This window comes from Schistocerca americana, chromosome X (assembly GCF_021461395.2).
Source record: "Schistocerca americana isolate TAMUIC-IGC-003095 chromosome X, iqSchAmer2.1, whole genome shotgun sequence".
Taxonomy (NCBI): domain Eukaryota; kingdom Metazoa; phylum Arthropoda; class Insecta; order Orthoptera; family Acrididae; genus Schistocerca; species Schistocerca americana.
Genome location: NC_060130.1, coordinates 819,623,679 through 819,630,584, shown reverse-complemented (window position 1 = coordinate 819,630,584; position 6,906 = coordinate 819,623,679). Strand labels below are relative to the sequence as shown.

General features: G+C 43.0%; 1 non-coding gene across 1 annotated transcript; it reads left to right on the top strand.

The window, feature by feature from the left end:
• Positions 1-4,044: 4,044 nt before the first annotated feature.
• Trnas-cga lies at positions 4,045-4,119 on the top strand. The gene has a single exon. It is a non-coding gene; the product is annotated as a tRNA-Ser (tRNA).
• The last annotated feature ends 2,787 nt before the right edge of the window (positions 4,120-6,906 follow it).

The following is a 6,906-nucleotide window of genomic DNA, read 5'->3' as shown; positions in this document are numbered from 1 at the left end:
CGGCCGCAGCGATATCGGATTCCTTATATTCACGGTACACTCGTGAAATGGTCGTATTGGAAAATCCCCACTTAATAGATATCTCGAAGATCCTGTGTCCCATCGATCGTGCGCCGACGGTACCAGCACGTTCAAACTCACTTAAATCTCGATAACCCTGGTTTGTAGGAGCAGTATCCGATGTAACGACTGTACCAGACGCATGTTGTCTTACTTCGACGTTTCAGACCGCAGCACCGTATTCTGCCTATTTACATATCTCTGTATTTTAATACGCATGCCTATACTAGCATCAGTGTAGATGGAAAGTCTCGTTACTATATGATTCCATGACCGCTCAAGCATGACTGTGAGCGGTCACACCCATTAAATATCTGGGAGAATGCGGACGGAGTGATTTAAAGTGGGACAAAGGCATAAAATTAACCATACGAAAGGCAGATACCAGACTGAGACTGAAATGAAAAGAAATGATCGTATGGCACAGTTGGCAGGGATGTCCCAGTCGGATTCGGCCGCCAAGTGTAACCCTTATTTCATTCGGCGCCACATTGGGCGACTTGCGGCCGGTGATGGGGATGGAAGGATAATGAGGACAACACAACACCCAATCTCCTGGCGGAGAAAATCACCAACCCGGCCGGGAATCGAACCCGGGCCCAGTTCACGGGAGGCAAGCACGTTAGCAGCCAGCTAAGCAGGCGGACACTGAGGCTAAATGGAAGAATAGTCAGGAAGCGTGGTGCACCAACGAAGGAATTTCACATTCAACAAGATGAAAATTTAAGACATCGCGTATTGTTCTCCAAGGAATATGCCTGCAAAATTGTAATATCAACGTAACGCAAATGTGTCACGGACACTTTTCGAAGTGCTGCGTCAATAAACACGAGAAGATTTTATACGTGTTACATGATCGTTGCTGTTTTCGATAGATGTAAATCATCTATAATAGTGTCAGACGCCCCGTGAGGCTGTTCATAGGTGATGGTGTTGTGTATGAGAAGTCGCCACTCCAGACAATCGTAAAGAAATGAAGGTTTTCGCGACCGGACGTCATAGTTGCTGACGAGTCTTCCCAGCTGTATGCCATGGTCGAACAAACTTTTCGGTTCCTGACGTTTCGCCAAGAGCTGCGCTGGACATCTTTGAAGGTGCCCCTGGCGACGCTGAGATATGGAGGCATTCAACATTATCAAAGAAACTGAACTTCAAGCAAACAATTACAGTTCAAAAAATTTTATGTACTGCGTTTTGGGATAGTCAGGGGTGTATTTCTTGCATTTTTTTTCTTTTTTCTTGCGTCAGAGGAACAAAATCAATTTCGCGAGACATTAACTAAACTACATCGAGAAATTCAAAACAAAATACGTGGAAAGTTCAGTAGAGGAATGTTTTTGCCTCATGATAATTCCTGTACATATACTGTTCAACGAGGGCAAAATTATTGCATCACATCCCTGGGAACAATTTGATCACTCATGACATGTTCCTGCATGTTCATCTGATAATAAAACTGTTGTAAGACGTTCTTAATGTAAAAACGGCACTCACTTAAAAAAATACTCACCTTAGAAACATCAGTTGGGATAATTACAGTTTTCTTAGTGGTGGGCATGACAAGAGATCCGGTGAAACAGTACTGCAAGCTTCTCTGAAAAATTTCCTAGAATAGACGGTTTAGAACCCCACTCGTGATGCAAATATATGAGGTCTAAAGGGAATAAATAGACCTGACATCTTTGAGTACGTCCACATCAAAACTGATGTGAATGCCCATGGGGCAGTTATATGAACAATGATTACCAAAGTGCATACGGCAACTAAGACAAGTAGAAAGATCTACATGCTCAGTAAACTAGATAAAGAAGCAGTAGTATCATTACATCAACGAGAAACGTGAAACTTCTAGCTCAGGACAGGAACATTTAGAGGAACAATGGCTTCAGTTCAAAAGAATAGTTGACCAAACACTGGATAGATATGCTCTGTACCTAGTTTATGTTGGAATAACCCTGCATGGTATACATCACTGTAAAGAAACGTTTAAACAAACAAGGGATTATAATCACGAATAACATGAATTCGAACGATCACATAGATAATATTGTGGGGAAAGCGAACAAAAGACTGTGATGTACTGGTAGAACACTTAACAAAACGCAATAGGTCTGCTAAAGAGACTGGTTACACTAAGCCTGTCCGACCTCTTCTCGGGTATTGTTGTGCACTGTGGGATTCGCATCAGATAGGATTGACGGAGGACATCGGAAAAGTTCAAAGAAGGGCAGCTCGTTTTGTATTAACGCGGAAAAGGGGAGAGAGTGCCACGGCTATGACACGCGAATTGGAGGGGCAATGATTAAAACATGCTATTTCACTCACTAACTTCCTCCTCAGAGCATGGAAACATTTTGTTGTTGCCCATCTACACTGGGAGAAATCACCAACTGCGACATGGTCGCATATACAAACAGTGATCCAATACTGTCAAATGTTATTTATTTCAATCTTTGATCACAATATGAATCCTTTAGACGATGACCGGTTTCAGTCCGTAATGACCATCCTCAGATCTTTTTTACACCATGTCCTAAAGTGATTATATTTATATGTTTTGACGATGCCATTACGGCCTAATCACTTTAGGACATGGTGTAAAAAAGATCTGAGGATGATCATTAAGGACTGAAACTGGTCGTCGTCTAAAGAATTCATACTGTGATCAAAGACTGAAATAAAAAAAATTTGACTGGGAGAAATGATCATCATAGTAAAAATAAGAGAAATCAGAGTTCGCACGGAAAGATTTAAGTGTCCGTTTCTCCATCGCGTTGTTCGAGAATGGAACGGTAGAGGAATAGCTTTAAAGTGGTGCGATGAACCATTTGCCACGAATTTAATTATGAATCGCAGAATAATCATATAGAACTAGAGCAAAGACTACTGCGTAATACATGCAAAACAAAACATAGTGCTATAGACAGGGAGAGGTGCTGAATGAAACACTTTTCGCTGTCAGGAGAGCAACACGTGAAGCTTTCAGCGACTACCGTAGCAGGATACCATAGAAAGATCTCTAGCAAAACTCTAGGTAGTTATGGCCGTAGATAAAGGCTGTTAGTGGCACCAAAGTTCATGTCCAGTCACTCACGGACGAGACAGAAACTGAAATTGAGCGAAGCATGGTCAAAGCAGAAATGCTTAACTCTGTTTTCACATTTTCCTTACAAATCAAACTCCAGGTGTATTGCCCCAATTAAATTCTCGTACGACTGAAAAGATCAGTGAAACAGACATTAGTGTCAGTGACGTTAAAATTAAACAAAGCCCCTGGGCCCGATGGAATCTCTGTCGCACACGACACTGAATTTGGAGCCGAGTTAACTTCTCCTCTAACTGTACTCTATCGTACCTCCCACTAACGAAAAATAGTGCCCAGTAGCCGGAATAAAGCGCAGGTGACACCTGTCTCCTAGAAGCGTAACAGAAGCGATCCACAAAACTACCAATCAGTCCCCTTGACTTGACATCGGTTCTTTGTAGAACCTTAGAACATGTTCTGAGTTCAAACAAAATGAGGTACCTCGAACAGAACGATTTCCTTCATTCAGCCAGCATGGATTCCGAAAACATGGATCATGTATCCAGAATGAGAGTTTCACTCTGCAGCGGAGTGTGCGCTGATATGAAACTTCCTGGCAGATTAAAACTGTGTGCTGGGCCGAGATTCGAAATCGGGACCTTTGCCTTTCGCGGGCAAGTGCTCTACCAACTGAGCCACCCAAGCACGACTCACGCCCCGTCCTCACAGCTTTACATCTGCCAGTACCTCGTCTCCTACCTTCCAAACTTTGCAGAAGCTCTCCTGCGAACCTCTCATTCTGGAAACATCCCCAGGCCGTGGCTAAGCCTTGTCTCCGCAATATCCTTTCTTTCAGGAGTGCTAGTTCTGCAAGGTTCGCAGGAGAGCGTCTGTAAAGTTTGGAAGGTAGGAGACGAGGTACTGGCAGATGTAAAGCTGTGAGGACGGGGCGTGAGTCGTGCTTGGGTAGCTCAGTTGGTAGAGCACTTGCCCGCGAAAGGCAAAGGTCCCGAGTTCGAGTCTCGGCCCGGCACACAGTTTTAATCTGCCAGGAAGTTTCATGGATCATGTACTTTTCTCACTTGACGTATTGAATGCCACGGATTAATGCAGTCAAGGAGATGCATTATTTCTCTAGCACCAAAAAGCATTTGATTCAGTACCACTTCCAATTATCAAATGTACGAAAGTATAGAGTATCAAGCAAAGTTTGTGATTGACAGAGGGTTTTTGGTTGGGAGGACATTGCACGGTATCTTAGATAGAGAGTCATCGGGAGACGTAGAAGTAACTTCGGGAGTGCCCTAGGGAAGCGAGTTGGAGTACATTGATGTTCATGTTGTATAGTAATGGCTTTGCAGAGAATACTGATAGCAGCCTCAGACTTTTCGCAGATGACGCTGTCATCTATAATGAAGTACTGTTGGAAGGAAGCTGCACAAATATTCAGTCAGATCTCGATACGGTTCCAAAGTGGTGCAAATATCGGCAGCTCGTTTTAAATGTTCAAAAATGTAAAACTGTGCACTTCACAAAACTTTGACTATAATATAAGTAATTCTCGGCTGTAATTAGTGAATTCAAAGAAATAGCTTGGTGTAACACTTGATAGTATGTGAAATGGAGCGATAGCATAGGCTCAGTCTTAGATTAAGCAGGTGGCAAACTTCGGGTTATTGGTAGGATACTAGGGAAATGCAAATGGTCTACAAAGGAGATCGCTTACAAATCACTCGTGCGCCCCATCCCAGAATATTACTCAAGTGTGTTGGACCAGTACCAAATATGAATAATAGGGGAGATTCGACGTATACAGAGAAAAGCAGCACGAATCATCACAGGTTTGTTTGACCATTGGGTGGGTGTCTCGGAGATGCTGAAAGAACTGAAGTGGAACACTCTTGAAGATAGCGACAAAACACGCAGAGAGAGCCTACTTACAAAATTTCATGAACCAGTTTTAGGAATGTACTATAGCAACCTACGTATCACTCCAGTAACTATCGTGAGGACAGAATTAGATTAAATACAGCACGCGCGGTGTCATTTAAACAGTCATTCTTCCCACGCTCCATACGTGAATGGAACGGGGAAAAACCCTCATAACTGATAAAATGGGACGTGCCCTTTGCCATGCACTTCGCAGTCGTTTGCAGAGTAGAGATGTCAATGCCGATGTAGATGTAGATGTACATGTACATGTAGATACAGATGCAGAACGTCTTCTACGATAGCATACCGAAAAGTAAATCCTCCGAACTTTTTATGTGAAAATTCTTAAATCTGTTTTAGTCAAACAAACGATATCAACAGACTACATCTTTATTCTTCATGTCTACATATTTATTTCTCAACATAGCCCCCTCGTGACGAACACATTTCTCCCAATTAGAGACCATTTTGTTGGTACTGTCTTGGTAGAATGCCTGACTTTGTGGACAGAGCCACAGCCTCACCTCTGCTTCCACCGCTTCATCATTGCCAAAGTGAAGTGCTCGTAGGTGTTCTTTAAGCTTTGTAAACAGATAAAAATCGGATGGGGCTTAGTCGAGACTGTGTGTAGGATGATCGATGACAGTTAATTCAAGGCGTCGTATTGCCACAGATATCACAGTGCCCGTGTGTGGTCCGGCAGTGTCATGCTGAAGAAGAGGGTGCTCCACGTGTGGACGGACTCATCCAATTCGAAACTCGATTTGAGCACGCTTTTTCTCATACACTGACATAGCTACGTTACACACCGCCATGTTACACGCTACAGTTCGGAACCCTCTAGCAGCAGAGGCTGTAAATATGCAGACATTAGGAATAAAGATGTAGAATGTTAATACCGTTTGTTTTATTTAAAAAGCGTTAGGAGGTTTCAGATAAAAAAATTCAGTGGCATTACCTTTCAGCGTGCCCTCGTAATATTGGAACTACCAACTACGTTTGAAACAATTCCAGCCTTTCCTTCACGATACAACCATTTTTAAGTCTATGTATGTGGTTCACAAAAGATCCCCTCTTGAGGAAATTCCGCTGTGTTGTTTTCCACATTTTGTCTGTGACTCGAGGAAGTACTATATAGCTTTGCTAAGACCTGCCATGGTCTGCTAGATGGAGTATCAGAACAACATCTTACAATCTGGTTACTTGGGTAAGAAATACGCGATACGCATGTTTCTGACATACCACAAGGAAGTTTTAGCGTTTGCCTGGGTCCAGTGAACACTATACAACCGAGACAATTACATCACGTGATCTCCTCACATATTCCCAAGAACAAAGATAACTTCTAATTAGGTCTGTCCATAAGATCATACCGCCTTTGAAAATATCCGGTCGCTCAGTACTAAGGATTAGGATTGGTTGGAAAACAGATTAGGGATGATTTTTTTGGACTACAGTAACTCTGATTCGAGAATGGAACGGTAGAGAAATAACTTGAATTTGATTCGATGAACCCTCTGCCAGGCACTTAATTGTGAGTTGCAGAGCACTCATGTAGAAGTAATGCACACAAGAGCAGCTGTTTATGGGAGAAAATGATGGTATTGCCGCAGAAAATGGAATATTTTGGTGTGTCACGTGACTAGAATGTTGTTAGACCTGATCCTGTCCGGCTACGTGAGGGCCGAGCGTAGAATGGAAACACATATGACCTCAGTCAGCTGCTATGGGCAACAACATGTCGATGATAATGACCGCAATCAACCATCACTGATAACAACTAAGTTACACCAGCCGCTGCGCAGAAAATCACTTCCCAGGTCAAAGCACGACACCAACAACCGGTAAGCAGCCATACCATCTAGGTACAGCGGTCGACAGCCAACAGT